The sequence below is a fragment of the Myotis myotis genome, unplaced genomic scaffold, assembly GCF_014108235.1.
Source record: "Myotis myotis isolate mMyoMyo1 unplaced genomic scaffold, mMyoMyo1.p scaffold_m19_p_18, whole genome shotgun sequence".
Taxonomy (NCBI): domain Eukaryota; kingdom Metazoa; phylum Chordata; class Mammalia; order Chiroptera; family Vespertilionidae; genus Myotis; species Myotis myotis.
The window spans coordinates 8,279,198-8,299,728 of NW_023416322.1; the positions used below are offsets into that span (position 1 = coordinate 8,279,198).

General features: G+C 53.2%; 1 protein-coding gene across 17 annotated transcripts in view; it reads left to right on the plus strand.

Annotated features, from left to right (window-relative positions):
• Nucleotides 1-3,261: 3,261 nt before the first annotated feature.
• NFASC (neurofascin) overlaps nucleotides 3,262-20,531 on the plus strand; it is a 181,257-nt gene continuing 163,987 nt past the window's right edge. For all 17 annotated transcript variants that reach the window (XM_036344413.1, XM_036344419.1, XM_036344420.1 and 14 more), the window contains exon 1: nucleotides 3,262-3,399. The gene's annotated coding sequence lies outside the window, so the exon portion shown is untranslated. The remainder of the gene's footprint in view (nucleotides 3,400-20,531) is intronic.

Below are 20,531 nucleotides of genomic sequence, written 5' to 3' on the forward strand. Positions count from 1 at the left end.
TTGTCATTTGGGTTCATTGCAGTAGTCACACAAGGCTAGTGGCTACCATCCCCGGACAGTCCAGTTTATAGGTTCAGGACAGCTCTGCCTTCATTCATTCATACGTTCCTTCGACAAATATGTTTGGAGCTTCAGCAGTAGGTAGCTGCTGGGCTAGGCTCTGTGGATACAGGATTCCCGGCTCTCAGGGAACTTCCAGTCACCATGTGGTGAGGGGGGCCTGTATCGTGTGCTTGCCTACCCAGATGAGAGGCGGGGTCTATCTAGCCAAGGGAGACATTTTCCCACAGGAGATGTTTAAACTGAGTCTTAAACTAGGAGAACTGCACACCACAAAGAGAAAGTGAATGAGAGGTTTCAGGAAAAGAGGCTGTTGAATATGCCTTCGCCATCTGATTACGGTGAAACAGATCCTCTGTGGTTAGCGGTGCGAGATCACTCTCAAGACTATTTGCACAAATGTGTTGGAAAGAAAAAGCTCTCGACAAAGGTTTCCTAACTGCCGGGATTCCCAGCTGGGGCGGGGTCTTGCTCATTCCTGCTTGGTTTTAAAGGCCAAGCGCTTCCGCGCGTCTCCCCTGCACGGATACCACAGAGCATTTGACCACTGTGTCCTAGAGGGGCTCGCGGACCACCCTCATGTGCACACATCGCCGTGACCTACTAGTGTTTCTGCAGGTGGATCCTCAGAGGCCGCAGGGCAGGTCAAAGGGCTCATTCAAAGCCCCGACGGCATTTCCAAAATGCTCTCTCAAAAGGCTGTCACAAGCTAAGCCTCCACAAAAATGCAGGAAACTGCCTGTCTCCCACTCCTTCTGGTGACCATGTGGAGGAGGGTGGCTTGGAAGGTGTGCCAGAGGCTGGCGGCCCGGCCCTGTCCCTAGCATTTACCATCCCTGTGCCCAGTGTCCTCTGCCAGCACCGGATGCTTGGTGCCTGGGGCCTCTCTCTGGGCCTGAGCCCAGGATAAGGCAGGCCGGACTTGTGACATTTGGTTGGGAGCCATGAGATGCTCGGGAATGTAGGAATCACTAATGACTTGCCATTTGCCATGACAAAGGGACACAGCGAGTGAGGTCTCCGGTCCAGGGCCAGCAGAGTCCGTGCCGGCTGGGGTTGGAGACAGAACTAGGGACACAAACTCAGGGAAGAAAAGGAAGCAGGAAGGCCAGACCGATGTCTGGAAAGAAGAAGCGACCGCTTCGTGGCCTGGGCACTAAGTCTTTTCCTGCCGAGCTTGTAGGCCAGCCTGCACAGGCTGAGGCTGCTTTCTCCACCACCAGCAGGGGGTGCCCCTCCCCTGATCAGAACAGGCCTGCGGCTGGGGACAGCCTCCCTCTCCGCCCTCCTGGCCCCGGGGCTCTGCATTTCCCTAAGACCCAGACTTCATTTCTTTACACCTGACTTCCAGCTCAGCTTTAACCATCAAACCACTGTGTAATATAATATTTACCTCCTAGGGCTGTGAAAAGCAAGTGAATGATGGATACAAGGAAACAGCAGCTGGCATACTACAGGTGCTTAGAAAAGGGAAATTATTTCCTTTGTCTCACAGAGCCGGCCACAGCTGCACAGTAAGGGGAGAACGGGGGAGCCTGTCCTGGATCCAGGCCTAAGGAGCCCTAGTGCTCTGAAGCACCTGCCTCTACGTTTTCTACGTTACCTTCCTCCCCACCCCCACTCGCTCCAGTGCCTGGGACTGGCTGAGGCCAGTGGTGCCATCTGGACAGGGCTCCCCATTTTCCAGATTCTGCCCTTCAGAGCATTTTCCAATCCTCTCACTCCCTTCTATCTCTCTCCAGACACCCCCACAAGCCCCAGGACCGGCTGGGATGAAGTGATCCCAGGGCCCTGTGGTCAGGCCCGGCTCCAGGAGGGTGCACTGCTTTGTTCAGTGTGCTGTTTCATTCACAGGGTTGTGTGCAATCAGCTGCCAGAATGACGCTGAGACAAGATTTTGAGTGAAACCAAATTGTTTGTATAGACAGGGACCCTGCAAAAAAACAAAACAAAACTTTTGCCCAGAATCCCTGATACCCATGAGCAGCTGTGTTTTCGGGTCTGCCATATCCACCTTTCCCCCTTTCCCATGGCTCCGTCTTTGGCCTATAGTTGTAATTGTTGATCTCAAAGCACCTAACTGAAGAGTGGGACATTTTGTCAGTTTCCTGGGTGATGCTATGTATCATTATTCGTCATCATTCCTTCAGCAAGTATTTATGAACCTGCTGTGTTCAAGGGCTGGGGAGAGCACGGGGAACAAGATGATTCCTGCTCTCCCAGAGCTCACAGGCTGGGTGGGCGGGGGAGTCAGAGAGGCAGGCAGGTGGGTATAGCTCAGCGAAGGTGGTGTCAGGCAGGCGCTGTGTGAACTCAGAGAGGCAGCCTCATGTGGCTGAGAATGGGACCTCAGGGGGCCGTTGAGGGAACTGTGCCTGGGATAGGGAGCCCCACTTCCAAGTACTTTTCCAAGCGTAAGATCACGCCTGGACCCAGATCTTTCCGCTGCTCCAGGCTATATGTGAGCTCGGTCCCCGCCTGTGCATGTTAGCTAGGGCCGAATGCACTCCCCACGCCTGAGCTAGAAGGGACCAAAAGGGATCATCCCACCAACTCTTCACTGTGCAGTTGCAGGAACTGCGGCTCACAGAGCAGTGTCCTGCCCTTGTGAGAGGTTAGTCACCCACCAGGACTTGCACTTGGGTCTGTCTCGAAGGCCGTGGCTTCTCCCAATTAACTCAAGCATGGGACAAGGCCTAACCCCGCCTAGGGCAGAGGAAACCGCCCCCTTTTTAAGGACCACCCTTCCCCCAGCAGGTGTCACAACCTCTCTCACATCCCCAATTTGGGATCCAACAACTCTCAATCAACAAACATTCCTGGAGAATCTTTCAGAAGCAGGTGTCCGGAGGAGGACCAATTTCCGCCCCCCAAGAAGCCACAGTCTGATGGTGGAGGGGCAGATATAGGACAAACAGGTGAAACGCTGGGGCCTCAGCACACGCTCTCCGTGCGCTTGGCGATGAGCAGGCGCACAGGGGAACGGGCGCTCCTTATGATCATTTTCAAGCCGGTGCGCAGAGAGGCCGTGGGTGGGTGAGAAGAGAAAGGGCTTTTCCTGGTCCAGGCTCCGCGAACCTTTCCCGACGCGCCGGGCGGGGACGCGCGGGAGCATCCCTCCCTCCTCCTCCTGCGTCCCGGTCCCCGCTCGGCGCGCGAGGGGAGTGGCGCGGGCGCGCGCACGCAAGGTGCCGGGGGCGCGCCGCGCCCGGGGACGCGCCCGGGCCGGTCTCTGCCCTAATGCGGCGGCGAGAGGCGCTGCAGGGGACGCGGGGGTAGTGGCAGCGCCGGCAGCGGAGCGCGCGGGCTGCGCCCAGGGCCGGAGCGGAGCCCCTGGAGGTAGGTGAGCTCCGACACCGGAAAGATGGGGGTGGGGGCGCAACGGGGAACATGGAAACCTAGGTAGCGACTACCCCGCTTTTCCCGCCCTCCCCTTTCCGTCTCCATCCCCGAACCTGTCCCCATCCCCCTCTGTCCACATCCTGACCTTTCTTTCCACCCCGTCACCTGCTCTGACTCCATCCTGTTCTATCCACGTCTGCACCCCACTCCCTTCCAGCTCCCGACCCCCTGCACACCCCACACCCGCTCTCTCTCACCGGCCACATCCCTTCCCCCTTCCTGCATCCTCACCCTCCTTCCCATTTCCTCTGCCCCGGTGTCCCGGAGCCCTGCCTCCGCGCGCCCTGCCCCGATACCTCTGTTTACTTCCACATCCCACTTTGTAGGACCCCCACCCCTTCCATCCTGCCTTCCCTGTCCATCAGGCGCTCTCCCTGCCCTCCCTGCCCTCCTCCCTGCTGCATCCCCCATCACCGTGTGCTGTCTCCCAGCTCTTTCACGGTCCTCTCCAGGTCTCCTCTGCGCACCTGTCCCGGCCTCTCCCAGCTGCCTCACAGTCCCTCTAAGGAACCCCATCTTCTCTCTCCTCCTTGGTGTTACCTGGCCTGCCCTCCATCACCTTCCCCACCTGCCCTTCTTGGTGATGCCTGGAGCCACAGGGCTTGTACTGAGCCTTTCACCTGCCACTGGGCCCTCCTTCCCTGCTTGGGGAGGCCTCCGACTCTGCAGGCCCCGGGTCCTCGCTGTTGCCACTTATAACCTTTTTCTGCATGTTTGATCCTGTTCATGGTTTGGGGGCGAAGGATGCTTGGGTTGGTAGGCCTCTCTGATATCACCCTCCCCTTAGCTGTTCAGGTTTGTTTCCTAGAGGAACTGGGGGAGGGTGCTCAGGATGGGGAAGGGCTGGGTCTGAGGACAGCGGAGGAGCCTCTTCCTGGGCTTGTTCCGGGCCCTGGGATGCAGGGCCGGAGAATTTCGGACGTTAGAAAGGCTGCTTCCTCAGCTTCGCAGTCAGCACTTTGGCTTTAGGAGCTGTCATGAGTGTGGCCAATGGGCTGGGCTGAGAGTGGGCAGAGTGCTGAATCACCAGACTGGTGCCCACGGCAGCCCCTCTCCAGCGGCCTGAGCCAGGCGCGGCTCCTGGTTCCTGGTTCCTTCTTGGCGTTTGGCAGTGGTGAGTGTGTGTGTGTGTGTGTGTGTGTGTGTGTGTGTGTGTGTTGGACGGAGATGCCTACTCCCTCAGTCCGGAGGGGAGGATGACTGTGCCTCTTTTTCTGCCTGTCTGTCTCCCTGGGATGAGGGCCTGGTATGTCTTCTCTACCCTGGGCACTGTGGTGAGCCCTGCTGGGCCATATTCAGATCGTCAGCAAGGGCAGACTTGCAGGGCCGGAGCTGAACTGTTTGTTTGGGGTCAGAGAATGGCAAGCTCAGAGCCCAACAAACTTGAGACGTAAGTGGGAGAAGCCGGGGGAAAATGTGTGTGGAAGAGGAAGGCCCTGGGGAGAGGGGCCAGAGGAGCTGGGGGAGTGGGGGGCAGAGAGAAGAAGGAAGGCAGAGGGAGGGCTGTCCTCCCCTGGTTTGGGGATCAGGGGATCTGGTGGGATTGCATTGCAGAAAGACTGAAGGAGGTGAGTTGGGGGTGGGGGTGGGGTCTGCTATGAATCTAGTACTTTCTACCTTTCATTTTGACTGAGCTGGCATTTCTGAGAGAGTAATTTCTCCTACTTAAGATTCTACTGAGTGTGTGTGTGTGTGTGTGTGTGTGTGAGTGAGAGAGAGAGAGAGAGAGAGAGAGAGAGAGAGAGAGAGAGAGAAAATAACACATATGAGGAAAGAGCCATTTACACTTTGCCCCACAAATTGTGTTCACCCCATGAAACGGAGTGGCAGCCCAATTCCTGTCTTGGGGACCTCAGCTAACACCCAGAGGCTGAAGTTGGAGGTTCAGAGCAAATTGCTGTCCCTTCTCTGCCAGGCTCCCTCACTTTACAAATCTGAGTGGTTGGACTCAGCACGTGGGCCACAGCTCTGAGCGGGACTCAGGCAGCGCCTGGCAGGGGGCATTCGGCTGGGGGACTAGCTGTCCTCTGCTTTGTCGCCCTTCTGCGCCCCTCCCATCAGAATGGGGGTGGGACAGGAAGCTTCCCTGGCATTTCCTGGACCAGGAGGAGGCATCACCTGCAGCCATCCTGGAGAGCTGATTGGATTAAGGTCCTGCCACTGAAATGCTTGATTGGAGCTCAGGTTAAGTGGGGGATTCTGATAGCAATGGACATATTTCCTAATTTTGTGAAGTGAACCTCAGCCCACGTGCCTTGTTTGACAGCGTGCAGGCTACACGGAGACACTCAGAAAGAGGAGCCAGCTCTCTGAGAGCTCCCCCTGGCTGAGAGGCTGGCTTGTAGGGCTGGTTCTCTCAGGGACACATGGAGGAGGCGGTTGATATCTGGGGGGTGAGGGTGTTCTGGATTCGGGTATCTGAGGGGAGGAGACACAGAAGAGGGTCCCGTTTCTGCAGTGACTGAGGGACAGGCTTCCAAGGCTCCCATCCCTCTGTGGTTGCAACTCGTTTCCTTCCCCTGGTGCCACTGTCCTCCAGAACCATCCAAGAGCTGGGCACAGGGATCATCACTTGGTCTTTAGAAAAAGAAATTCTTCGGAAACCGGACAGGGAGAGGCAGAGAAGTTCACTCAGGCCTCTGTCTGTTTGCCTTGGGAGGAGGGAGAAGGAGGCGAGAGGAACTTAAGATGGTTCCATACTTACTCCTTTAACAAGTACTCACTAACCCCTACCATGTGCTGCCCTGCTGGGTGCTGGCATCCTAGAGATGAAGAGCAATACAGGTTTGGTCTCTCAGAGCTCCCAGTGTAATGGAAAAGAGGCAAGTAATCAGACAAATTACACAGATAAGCTTGAGTGAGAATATCGGGCCAGGGGTGGCCAGGGGTGTGGAACGGCAGCGCCTTCCCCCAGTGGTATTAGCCCCTTCTCCTCCACACCTGTGAGGGGGCTGGTTGATGCTCTCCTGAGCGGTAGGTCCGGGCTGGCTCTCGAGTGGACTGTGAGGAATGGGTGGAGGAGGAGGTGAGATGAAAGATGTCACCAGATCCCTGGCTTGAGGGGGAGGACTGCCTCGGCCTGAAGGGAGCACCCATAGGGAACTCTGGGACAAGATCGAGGCTGGTCAACTCGCCCATTCCTGTTTGCTATGCACTTGCATTTAGGGGAAAGTGGTCAGGATGTACTGAGAATGTCAGTGAGTCAGAGGATGGAGGCCAGTGTCTGCCCTCGAAGCTCCTGTCTGGAGGGGAAATAGCAAGTCATGCACAGGTCTGCGCTCAGAAGCAAGGTGAATGGGAAGATCGTGAGCTCTGTGGGTGGAAGGTCCTGGAGTTCCGGGGTGTCAGAGTTGGGTGGGAGTCATCAGAGAAGTGGGTGGCTAGTGGGGAGCAGGGGCGATCCTTAGAAGGCGGACGCTTGAGCAGAGGTCACCATGAACACCCGCAGCTGAGCTGGAAGGACTGAGGGTAGAGGCACCCAGCATCATCTTCTGAGGACCCCTCCTCTTCCCCACACACCTAATTTAGTTCATGTCATGAGTGTGTCCTGAGCCTGTGGGTATATATACCCCAGGGACTGTGCTAGGTGTTGGACTATGTCAGGGTGGAGATACAGAGATGTCAAATGAAGACAGTACAAGGTAACAGGAGTTATACAGAATACAAAATAACGGAGATTCGATGGGCTCCTGGCATTGGAGGAGCATGGCCGAGTGATTGCACCAAGCTCTTCGGATAAACCCCTGCTTTGGCCAGAGCAGCTTGGTGTTAAAGTTTTGAGCATTTACTCACAATGCCCAGGTAGGGCCGAGGCCTAGCAGCAATGGCGGATACTAGATACTATGGCCTGGTCCTTGGGACTGCAGGGGAGGGCTGGGAGCTCATGGCTGGGCTGGGTGCGTGGGTGGGCACTTCCGCAGCTTTGCTGACCCGGAGCATTGGTCGGGTTGTGCCAGCCACCCTCCTCCTGAACCACCCTCCTTTTATTAGGTCTTGAGGCAAGCCAGGAAAATGTAAAGTGGAATAATACGAGTTATCCTTATAGAGTGCTTACTACATGCTACACACCCTACTCTGGGCTTTATATACATCGTCTCATTTAATCTTCACAGGAGTTAACCCTACTTAAAGAAATAGTGTTAGGATCCTGGTTTTACAGATAAGGGAACAGACTCAGAGAGGTGGTTATTTGTTTAAGACTCTAGAGCAGGCGAGTTGCAGAGCTAGAATTTAAACCTATATGTGTTTGATGTCCAAGCTCCTCTCCTTTGTATTGTACTGAGCTCCCCTCCCTGGTGGAAAAATAAAGAACTGGGATGTACTTTATCTACCTGCACCGGGTTTTTCAAAATGCTGACACGCCGAGCTCAAAAGGTTCGCCATCACTGTACTACGTCCTTCTGAAGGATACAGAAATGTGGTGCATGCTTTCACACAGGGGAGCGAAGACAGAAACAGGTGAAACCTCTTGGGAGTAATACAAGGCAGTTTCTAATTAAGTCTTCAGACCCTGGGCAGTCACATTGCCTAAGCATGGCTGTTGGAGTCAGGCTTAGTAGAAACTGCTCACCTTTGAGGTCAGACTGAACTACATTCAAACTTTGGTTCTTCTGACTAATTGAGGAGCTGTAGCCTCCCAGTCTGGAAAATGGGGATATTGACATGAACCTTGCAAAAATAATACAAGGATTAAATGCAATAAGGTCGTGAAGATCGCAGCACAGTGCCTAACAGGTAGCACACAGTCAAATGCTGTCTTCTGTGCACAGAGGAGGTGGGAATGGAAATGAACCTTGGAGACCTGTTGGACTTCTGATGGGGAGGGAAGGGGAGGGTATTCTAGAGGAGGGAACTGAAGTTTGGTGGGTGCAGGCTCTCTGGGAAAGCAGTCACCTGCTGTATCTGTCTGCTCTCCCAGGTTCCTGCAGTAAAGCCTTGCAGGAAAGCTCATCATAAAAACAGGAAGTCCCGTATTCTGCCACCAGCCCCATCATGAACAGGGCTTACATGTGTTCCTCTCTGTAAAACGAAAAGATTGCTGAAAGCCTCTTTTCCCAGAAGCCCATGTTTCTGGAATTGATTGCATTGTCCAATTTCTCATTCTGTCTTTCCTCTCCCAAATGCCACGCCATGAAAAAGTCAGAGTGCCTGGGGCCTGGTGAGGTCATCCCCGGGGGTTGTTCCCATCCTCTCCCACTCCTGCAGCTCCCCTCCTCGGGGAAGCAGCTGTTTGGGCATCTGTTTTCTCCTCCTTCACCTGCTCCTCCACACTCTTCCCTCCCTGGCTGGGCCAGCCCCTCCTGAAAGGCCTCCTGGCAGCCCCTCTCCCCATCATTATGATGCTAATCGTGTTGTTAATTTTTCTGAGATACAGAAGGAAAGCTCCAATCTGTTCTAATGAATTTAATTAGAGAGGGGCTTGGAGGGCTTCTGAACCTCTTACCAGGATCACAATAAACAGAGTTAAGGGGATAAACAGCCTGGGATCAGCAGCTCAGGGTAGGAAGGGAGGATTTCCAGCTCAGTCCTAGAATGAAGAAACCTGGCACCCGGAGTTGGAAGAAGGTTGTGTCAGCTGTCCCGGGGCTGTTTCTGCCTGTCCCGCCCATCCCCAGCCCATCCACTTAGCTTCAGACCTAGTTCTGCCCTCAGGTGGCAGTGGCCCTCTGGAGAAGGTCTTATTCCCACCACCACCACCAAGCACTTATTGAGCACCTGACGTGTAGGTCAAGGGTATTGTCTGGAACAATGTGGAGGCTATGAGAGAAGGGACATATGTTCAAATATACGAAACATTTGCAATTCTAGACAGTAAATGCTAGAAGGTTGATAGAAGATTATGTTGGGCTTGGGTAATCTGGAAAAGCCTCTTGCAAGAGAAAGCACTTGAGGTAGGTCTGAGACTTGAAGATAAGTAATAATCCTATATAATAAAACTCTAATATGCAAATTGACCAAACAGTAGAACGACTGGTTGCTATGATGCACACTGACCACCAGGGGATATATGCTCAATGCAGGAGCTGCCCCCTGGTGGTCAGCGTGCTCCCACAGGAGGAGCGCCACTCAGCCAGATGCTGGGCTCACGGCTGGCGTGGGAGCAGGCCTAAGATGGCAGGAGGATATGCCCCAAATGGTCCAGGACTGCAAGAGGGTGCAGGCTGGGCCAAGGGACACTCCACTACCCCAGTGCATGAATGTCATGCACCGGGCCTCCAGTAATAATAATAATAGTAATACTGATTTAATAATCAGAATGGCTGGAGGAAGAGCAGATGCAAAGGCAGGACTGCACAGGGCACCTTTGAATCATGATGAATAAATACTACGGCGTGGGTGCATGTAATTCAGTGGTGCGGGTATGTCTGGAGTATAACCAGGCATAATCATAGAGGAACCTGGGCACTGGAGTCTGTACTCTTCTACCCTGGCTGTCCTGGGGTCTCCCTGCTTTCCTTTTTTGAGCACTTAGGATGGCCAGCTTGGTGAAGGGCCTACGACTGGATGGTTCTGGCCTTCATGCTGAGCTCACTCTCCTGGGCCCAGTTCAGACCACCTGGGGTGGGTTGACCAGTTGCTAAGTTTTGTTCTCAGATCTTGTGACTTTCTGGGATGCGAGTGAATGGCTGGCGGAACAATTCCAAGGACTTTCCCCAGTGATGAGAAGTCCCTCCTTCTTCACTGATGTTGGCCGGTTTGCTTCGGCGGTAGCATTTTGTGCAAGTATTCAGTGGAGTCTTCCAGCTCTGGGGTCCGCGAGTTTCATGACACATCCTTCATATTGCTGAGAGTCCCCTGAGTGCTTTGTGTGCATGCGTGTGCAGGTCTCTGTGTGGGCGCGGCCCGTGTTAGCAAAATTATTCCCACTAGCCTCTGGTTCCAGTCTGATCTTTATCTATAATACAAAAGTTTATTAAGCATTTCTAGGCCTTAATTTTTGTGCCTATATTCATAAGCTGAATGCTTTGAGAATAGGATTTTAAACACGAGGAGGCATTATAAATATCATTTTGACAAGAAGTATAATATTGAGCTGAAATTTTAAGTCAGTGATCCCTCTGCCTCAGAACTGCTTGACTTGTGAGACTAGCCAGAATCTTACTTTGGGGGACCACCAAAGGTTATGCTTTTTGGTTATTTTCCATAGTCTATGGGCTTATGCATAATGGATGGTGAAGTTAGTCCACTGCTGTCAAGTGTTCATTGCCCTATTCATGCGTGTTTGTCTGAGAGCCATTGTTATAAAGCCACGGTTACAGTACCCATTGTGTGGTGTTTTTCCACATGCGGGAGGTGACACGTTCTTTATGAAGGAAGTGCCTCGGAGGCCACAGGCGATTTTCCTGTGCTGCTGTAGGCGAGGGCAGAAACTGGATCTCTGTCTGATCCTCATCACACACTGAGTAGAACTGAAGCCTTTCTGACTCATGTTGGGAGCTCACCCAGGGTTCTGCTGACCCCAGCCCTTGGGGTATTTTTACATCATATTTGTTGTGTCTTTGAAGCTTCTACTCTGTGCACAGCACACGCCTAGGTGGCAACTTGTTTTGAGAGAATCCTCAACTCCTAGAATGTGAGAGGTGATTTAGTCCAAGGTCATTATTTTCCTGATCAAGAAACAGACTCAGAAGGGTGGCTGCATGGCTTGTGGTGACACAGCGAGTCCTTCCACATACTGGAACTTAAAAAATTACGTCTGAACCTAGTAATTGTACAAGACAGTATGTAATGAAGTTCCCTAAAGCACAATTAAACTAGAAGTGCTGTGCGATGGCAGAGAAGAGAGGAAATCAATGTAAAGTCCTTTGGGAAGATTTAGAAAAGAAACAGGGGGGCTGGTTTGGGTCTCTAGGAATGGGTAGGATTTGAATAAGTAATAGTAAGGAGATGGGCTTTCGGGTGGGGCTAGAGAGCATAATCGAAGGTGTAGAGGAGGGAAGGTGTGGTCAGGCATTGAGTTGGCCAGTCTGGAGCAGTGGAAGGTGTGGCTGGAGGGACGGGCAGGGGCCGGTGGAGGAGAATCTTGACTGAGGAGTTGGTCTTTTTCTTGGGGTTGGCGAGGAGCATGTGAAGCTTCTTCGCTGAGCTTGCTCTTGCTTCTGCAGGGGCGTTGGGGGAAGGGGAGTGCAGGGACTTGCTCTTGGGTACTGGCAGGGAGCCTGTCGCTGTCCAGGGTGCTGACCTGCCCTCTGAAAGATTTTTCTCCCCAATAATGCCAGGCTCAAAGGTAAAGCCGGGGAATGCTTAGAACCACCCAAAAGGATTATAAAACAATTGTGTCCAGGACTAGGTTGCACGTGTCCTTTCTGGCTGTAAACTGATTTACAGCATCTGACTTCACAGTCCTTGTGATGAAAGCAAAAGTGTGGGCTGGGAAACGAATAAATGCCTTCTTAAGAGGGAGGGACCATGTGTGTGCACATGTACATGCTAACACGACCCGATCTGTAGCCCTGCACGTTTTGCCTTAGAGTCTTTCTGTACATGAGAATCTTAGCACCTACGTTCTTTCACTGTGAAAAATGGACTCCTACTCAACATTTCAGTGTACCTAAAACCTCTCCCGCTAACTCAGAGAGAGTAACAGACGTTCCCGGCAGACCCTACTCATTTCGTCAAATGAAACATCTAAATGTTCAATGCTAGTGCCATCCAGCAGAAATGTTCTGTATTCGTGCTGTCCAACACGGTCGCCCCAGCCACATGTGGCTGCTGAGCACGTGACATGTAGCTGACGTGACTGAGAATGGAATTTCTCTTTAAATTTAATGTGATTTAAACAGCCATAGGCGACTAGTGGCTGCTGTGTTGCTCCGCACAGCTTTACAGTCAGAACATCGCCCCTGGCCTCTGGTCCTTCACACCTACACGTCTGGGAGGTGGAGGAAAGTGGACTTTGCATGCGGGTGAGTTTGAACTTAGCTGGAGAAAGCCCCGTGCTGAATGTGAACCGAAAGTTTGCATGTGGCTCTGAGTTTTGCCCTGACTTTCTTCTTGTCAGAGTGAAAATGCACCACCGTTTTCTTTTCAAGGGTGGAGAGCAGGCTCCTTGAATTCTGGGTGGGGGGCCAGGACCTGATCCAAGACATTTTGGCGCCTTGAATGGGCGAGCAATGCAGTGTGTTTGGCCCAGGAAGTTTGCTCTGGGGTGAAGTGGCGCCCAGATGATGTGCTGTGTCAGGTGGGCATCCAGCAGAGAGAAGTTCCTGGTCCTGGGACAGCCCTCCTTCTAACCCCAGGCACCCCTATGTCCTGTTTACTTGGTGTAGTGGACGTGGCTCAGGACGGGGGAATGGGTGAGTAGTAGAGGTGCCAGAGGGGAAATGCTTTAAATGCCAATCAATAAGTAAGAATAGTAGCCTGTCGGAAGACTGGAGGGGAGCGTCCATTGTGCTGGCACATGCCAGTGCCCGTAGGTCTGCCTACCCTTATCACCAACATGCCGGCTTTCCTGGGTCTCTGTCTAAGGCTTGCCCTGGGTAAGTCTGATTTCCTAAACCCGGGTGCATGCTTTCTGTAGCCATGCCTTGTAGTTCTATTGTTTCCTCCTACAGAATCTCAGTGTGCTGATAGTAACCCTTTATAAACACCTGCTTGCGAGCAGCCCTTTGTGAGCCTGGAGCTATGGCCTTGACTCCTGGAAAGTGTGTGCACGTGCATACAAATAACATTTATCGAACCCCTGCTGGTGTGAGTCTCTGCACTTGGCACTGTGGACAGTGACACAGGAGGAGCCAAGGAGGCTTGCTCTCAGTCTGCTGGGAGAGCAGAGGCAGGCGTGTGTGAAAAATGACACACACACATACACAAATGACAGAAACAAAGACGCGGTAGCCAGGATACGGAGCTGGGGGTGGGGCGCAGCGTGACTGAGAGGCCAGATTATGTGTGTGTCTCTGTCTGGGCTTCTCTTGAGGATTCCCTCCTTCATGAGGCTGAGCTGGTACCAGCCACCTCCGTGCCTGCGGGGACAGTGCCGCCTTTATGGTGGGGCAGGCAGCTCGCTGCTGCACTGGGGCTGTGCTGAGGCCGTACTGTCCCGAGCTCTGGGAGAGGGGGAGGGGAGAGGAGGGGCCGAGAGAGAGAACTGTGTGGAAGGGAAAGAAACTCCCCTTTCTTCTTATCACTTACATGGTGACAAGGCCTAGCCTGGTTGCAGAAGGGGCTTGTTGGGACTCCAGCAGCTCTGTGCATGGAGCCCTGTGATGCAGCCCCGGGTGCGGCTCTGGAGGAGACGAGAGGCACCGTGTGGGGGGCGTGGCTCCCACAAGTCACCTGAGTCCCCTGCTCTGCTCTCAGGGGATGGGCGCTGCCTGGCAGGGAGCAGGTGGGCTGCGGCTCCCAACTGGGGCTGGGGAGGGACTTCTCTGGCTGACTCGCAGGGAGGAGCCTGCCTTTTCCATCCTCCTGCACTTAGTCACCTGGGTTCTTGTTGAAGTGCACATGCAGAGTCAGGAGGTCTGGATAGGGCCTGGGGTTCTGCATTTTGGACAGCCTGCCAGGTAATGCCATTACCCCTCCACATGGGTTTTCAGCCTGGTAATATGCTAGCCCAACCTGGGGAGATTTTAAAATGTTCTGCTACTGGGCTCTGGCTGGTTTTGCTCAGTGGTTAGAGCATTGGCCTGTGGACCAAAGGGCCGTGGATTCGATTCCCGGTCAAGGGCACATACCTCGGTTGCAGGTTTCCCAGCCCTAGTTGGGGTGCTTTCGGGAGGCAGCCAATCGATGTGTCTCTCTCATGTTGATGTTTCTCTCTCTCCTCCCCCCCTTCCCTTCTACTCTCTCTAGAAATCAATGGAGAAAATATCCTTGGGTGAAGATTGAAAAAAAATGTTCTGATGGTGGGACCCACTCTACCCCACGTAAACCACCATCTCCGAGAGTTGGGTCTGGGCACTGGGATGCTGGGGTGGCTCTGATACACAGCCAGGCCGAGCAGCACCGGCTCCCTGGATGGTTTCCCTCCTCCCTCTGATGTTCCCGCTGGCTTTACCTTCCTTCCCCCAAGAGACTGGAAGGGCCTAGAGGGCAGAGAATGTCTCCTGTCACGTGACCAGTGCTGGCCCTTAGTAGTTCTCGGTCAGCATGGGGTGGTTCACTCGGCGGGTGACAGCGTGATGCCCAGGGCTCTGTCCTGTGGATGTACCATCAGCCACGAGGGACCAAAGGAGGAGGCTGGCTTGGAACAGGCCAGAGGGGCTTCTAGTGCCTGGAACCTGGTAAACTTCCAGGAGATACGTGTTCAGTGGATGGTTATTCCAGTGTGGGTGGCAGAAAGGATAGGGAGCTGAAGGCCAGAAGGATAGGGATCTAAAGAGTAAGTTATTTCACCTTCCTTAGCCTTGTTTTTTCTCAGTGGTAAGATGGAGATCATCATGCCTACCGAACAGGGGTTTTAAATAAGAACAATACAGGAGAAAGGGCGCTGTCAGTGCTGCTGTTGTACAGATAAGCAGCCACGTAAGGATTCACTTTAAAAGTGGCAGGGCTAAGCCATAGCTGTCAGTCCTCTCCCCCTGGTTCTCACAGACCTCCCAGGTCTGTCCCACCATGTGCCTTGGTCTCCAGAACAAGGCACTCAGGTGCCGTTGACTGGACACCTACTATGTGTCGGGGCCTGTGCCAGATGCTTGGCTTTGTCATCCCACGGACTCATCACAACCCTTGGGTTGGATGTTATTCTCATGACACTGAGAAAATGGGGGCTCAGAATGTGGACCAACTTGCCCAAGTGGCTGAGCTCTGAGTGGCAGAGCTGGGAGCGGATCTGATTCCCAAGTCTAACCTGGCTCACTAGCCAACAGTCAGCCCTGGGCTCCCACACGGGCTGATGGCACCTGCGTTCGAGAAGCTTCGTGGTCTGCGAGTCACTTGTATTGAAGGGTGACAGAAGAGTCTGGGCATCGCGGGCACTCCAGGCTGCCATAGGAATGTCAGGGTCTGATGGCACCCCAGCTCTCTGAGTCTTGGCGATACTGCTCTGTGAGGCCTCTGTCCCCAAGGCAGAGGCTGAGACACCCTCCCCGTAGAAGAGTCACCACCTGCCCCTGCGGCCCCCTCTGCCCACAGACACTGAACCCAGCTCTTGTTCGTCTCGCCTCCATAGGCTTACTTTTCATTTCGGTGCGAAAAGAAAATGGGAGCATGAAAGCGGACAGAGCCACAAGCCTCCCCTTGTCCAGATGAGTGTCAACAGGATATTTTCCTTGCTGTGCTCCCACCTGGAGCGGGACCCTCTCCTCCCATACATTTAGCACTGAGAGGGGGGGCCAGAGTTGGTGGTCCTCCTCTGCCCCCGTGCCAGCGCCAGCAATGCTGCCGTATTGCAAGGGCATGATCTGGCCGAAGTCAGCCTGACTAAGCTGGTCAGTAAAAGAGGGGAGGGCGGATTCGCATGGTCTGACCAGTTACGGGGGGCAGCGGGGGACCCAGCTAGTCCAGGTGCTTATCTGTCTGTACCTGGAAGACTTCTTTCACTCAGGGCCTTAGCAGCGATTAGCTGAGACTAACCGAGTCCACACTGAGAAGCAGAAGTATGTACCGTTCAGCAGACAGGCAACGCAAGCCTGACTACACGGGCACTACACCCAGCTCGCGGGGCTTCACGTGGGATTTCCAGTGCTCATCGCGGAGACACGGCTGACTGCTCCTGTCTGGCCCACGTTCGCCCTCTTGCTGGGTTCTGATTTGGCTGATTTTCTCTTCTGTCTCCCATGAAACTGCTGGGACATTGCTTTCCTGTATGGGAGCCAGGGTTGCAACATCCAGAACTTTCTTAAGCGTTGTTTATGAAACGTTCAAAGTTTAATGTTAAGTACAGAGGGTTTATCCATTGTGTGGCTTCAATATTTCTCTGCTGAGTCCCCGTTTTCTGTTTTGGCCCTTGTCCCTCTGTCTTTCTCTGGGGTTTTACAGTGTCCCTGGGGTTTTCTGTTTCTGAGAACCGTTTCCTGTCTCCGGTTCTGCGTGGTCAGCAAGCTGCTCCTCTGATAGGAATAAGGACTTCCAGTTCAGCCCCATCACCCCTGGACCCGCCTGAGTGACACCAGCAAACACTCCATCTGACTGCAGAGGTCTGGAGTCTTTGTGCTTAATCTCTTCACTCCCACAGGCCCATGGCAACCCCAGCACAACCCATCCTGAGTGTCTTAGGAATCAGCATGAAGCAAGCCCACTGGGGTCCTGGGACTTGGATGAGTTTGCCTGGTGCCCCCCCTCCCCCAATCCCTGAGGTCTCTGACCCTTTTTCTTCTCTGTCTGGCTGCCTTCAGCAGCAGGGCCATCAATGGGTTGTCATGCTGAACTGACAGTTGGGAGTCTGGGGAGAGGCTGAGGTTAAAGGAGATGTAGCAAATGACTATGAATGCTGTGTGCTGGGCCCTCTAGAAGGTTCTGGAAGGCTGGTGCAGGAGTGGGGTCAGGGCCTGGGTCAGGTGTTGGCCCCAGTCTCAGTCAGGCTGGGAAAACCCTTTCTGAACATAGTGAATGGTTCTTCTATGTTCCCGAAACCTTGAAAAATGAAGAGGGAGTGCATAGATGGCACTATGAGAAATTGCAGCTGGGGCTTCTGAGAGCAAGAATGCTTTGTTCCTCAGCGGGCTGGTGACGGCCTCTGGGGTCTACCCAGATGCTGACATGTCAGGGACAGACCAAAACAGGCCAAGGACTGCTCCCTGGTCCTGAAGGATCTTCTGTTGGTTAGGACCGTTCATGTGTCTTAGATTGTTGGCTTTCTCCCCTTTCTCCCCTCCCCAGGTTTGTTTTCTCAGCTCATGCTGTGGAGTGCATGCATTTGGTCTTGGAAGTAGAAGGTAGTGCAAAGCGAGAGCCTGGAGTCAGACTGCCTGGGCGCATTCACTGGTTGTGTGATCTTTGGCAGATGACGTAAATCTCCTCTAATTGTTATCTGTGAACTTAGGGAGTTAAATAGTAAGCTTGCCTTGCATGGAGTTGCCAGGATCCAATGAGAGAACGCACATGAGCCCCGTTGCACAGTGCCTGGCACATAGGAAGTGTCCCTTGAAAGGGAGTGGTTGTTGACACTTCCCTTCCTCATACCAGCTTCATGCCTGCCTTGTTCAAGTACTTGTACATCTAATGACTTTGGAGAGCAATCATAAGCTATTTTGGGGCCTCAGGTAGGTGCTCAGTTGTGTGCGAAGTACCGTGAGAATTACAGCGGACAAGAAGCAATTTTGTCCTCAGATACCTTGCACGCTAATAGAGGAAGCATACCAGGTATCCACCTGTGGTAAAGACAGCTGACTACACAAAGCAATGCAGGATACATGCAGATGTGTGTGCCGATCTCAGAGCTCTTGGCGTTTAGGAGAGAGTCTGTTTTCACCTGTGACATCCTGGAAAGACTTCACGCAGGAGACTGAAGTGGAACCTTGACCGATGGCGCTCTTCCTTGTTCTGAGCTCCTGACGGGCTCACTAGGAAGGGTCTCCGAAGGGAAGAGAAGGGAGTTCAGCAGAAATGGACAATCCAGTTATCCTCATGCACTGATTTCCTAATCGCATGCTGGTGGCACCCATGGGGGAAAAGGATGGTGGGGAAGAAGGGATGGCCTTTCTGACGGTGAGGAAACCAACAGAAGAAGGGTCATCAACAAAAGAGGGAAAAGTGAGATGCGCCTCTCAGACCAAGGAATGAGCGTCCTTTTCTCATAATAAGCAACTTTGGTCCCCTTATCTTGTTTCCCTGATCTAATGGTATCCTTATCAGGCCCGGCCAGCGTGGCTCAGTAGAACCAGGAGGTCATGGTTTGACTCCTGGTCAGGCCATATGCCCTGGTTGGGGGCTCAATCCCCAGTGTCGGGGGTGATTCTCTCTCATCATTGATGTTCTACCCCTCTCTCCCTATCCCTTCCTCTCTGAAATTCATAAAAGTATTTTTTAAAATAAAAAGTCATATTTATTATTCATTTAAAAACATAAATAAATATGCCCTGACTAGTTTGGCTCAATGGACAGAGCATCGGCCTATGGACTGAAGGGTCCTAGGTTCGATTCCAGTCAAGGGCACATGCCCGGGTTGCAAGCTCAGTCCCCAGTACGGGACGTGCAAGAGGCAGCTGATCAATGATTCTCTCTCATCACTGATGTTTCTATCTCTCTCTACTTCTCCCTTCCTCTCTCTGAAATCAATAAAAATATTTTTTAAAAATCTTAAAAAATAAAAAATAAATAAATAATTGTATCCTTAGCATACCCCTGGCCACACTGAGTTAATACATGAAGCCAATGTATCGTTTCCACTGTAGAGGTGGGGAAACCAAAGCACAGACGGCTAGGTGGCCAGTTGAGGAGGCAGCATGAATCAGGGTGCAGCCGAGTTGAGTGTCCACCTCCTTACTCTTGGTCATGGATTCCTGGTGTAGCTCCCTCCTGGGTTGCTGTGACTCAGGTATCAGCTGGTGTCTAGCATACGTCAGCCCTGGAATCCTAGGTGGGGTTGGAGAGCAACCTACCCCATCTTCCAGTACAAGTAGCTCTGGCCCAGAACACCATGTGACCATCACTGCACGCCCCCTAGCCCTGGCAGGGTGTCAAGTTCTGGTCTCAACAGCCATGGACGGGACTTGGTGGCCAGGCCTGGGAAGAGCTCATTGTCTTCCTGCATCACCGCTGGCTGTGTGGCTGCTGGCTAGCTTGCTTGTTCATTTTTTGTTTTGTGTGGGCTGCTCTGAGCCCTGTATTCAGCTGCAGCTGGGCAGCTGGCACCTGCTCAACCTTTGCCCCAGTCAGCCCTAGAATTCTCCATGGTCCCGATGGAAGACTGCTGGCTGTGTGTGTGTGTGTGTGTGTGTGTGTGTGTGTGTGTATGAGAGAGAGAGGGAGGGAGGGAGAGAGGGAGGGAGGGAGGGAGAGAGAGAGAGAGAGAGAGAGAGAGAGAGAGAGAGAGAGAGAGAGAGAGAGAGAGAAGAAGAAGAAGAAGAAGAAGAGGAGGAGGAGGAGGAGGAGGAGGAGGAGGAGGAGGAGGAGGAGGAGGAGGAGGAGGAGGAGGAGGAGAAAGGAGAAGAGAGGAGAGGAGAGAGAAGGGGAGGGGAGGGGAGGGAAGAGGGGATGGGAAGGTATAAACTGCCTGAAGTTGTAGGAGACCTTTTTGTCAGTGGTTCTGGGTTGAGAGGACTCCAGACAGATGTGGCTGTCTTTTGGGAGCACCTGTCGTCTTCTTGCAGATGTGCGTAAATGACCATGGTTGTCAGCCTGGCCGCCAGTGCGGGAGGGCAGGAGGAGTGCTGTGGTAAGGTGCTCTAGGTGTGAGTGGCCTGCATCTTCCCCCATCCCTGGTTATTGTCATAGCAACAGCAGCAGCAGTAATTAGAAGTGTGAGGTTAGAACAATGGCAGCTAATAGATAGTCAGAACTTAGTATGTGCTGGGAAATGTGCTAAGGGCTTTTAGGAGACAGGGTCTCACTCCCCTGTCCACTTAGGATGTATTTTCAGTGGCCTTGTTTTACAGGGAAGTGAAGCATGGGGACTTGATTGCTTTTTCCTGAGGTCTCTTAGCCGGTAGTTGCGCAGTTGGGGCTTGGATTCAAACCCTTCTATCCCAGTCCGATTCCGTCAGGTTGAGCTCTTACCCTTGTGCACAGTCTTCCTCCCAGCCATGGAGTGCGCTGTAACCTAGCCTCCAGCCCGTGTCCTCCCATTTGAGTGAGAATAGGCACCACTCTGACGGGCTACCTGGAAGCCCTTAGCATCTCATGGGATTCTTAAAAGTCTGAGCTTGGGAGACTGGGTGTGGTCATGCTGAATCCCTCATTTGCACAGAACTAGAAGCCTGAGGAAGGGCCTCGCTCAGAGCTGTGCAGCAGCAAAAGGCACAGGAGTGGACCCTGCACCAGCTGGTGGCCAGGTTCCCTCACCACCATCTGTGTGTAGAATGCCTTTGCTGACACGCCCTCCACCCACCTACCCAAGATGCCAGCGTGAGACAGGAGGGAGGAAGGAGGACTGGGCCTAATTCTTTTTTAACACCAGGCGACTGACTGGCCGTGGGCTGCCCAGATGTGGAGAGTCCCAACTGGATCTTTCCCCCAAAGTCCACCAGCCT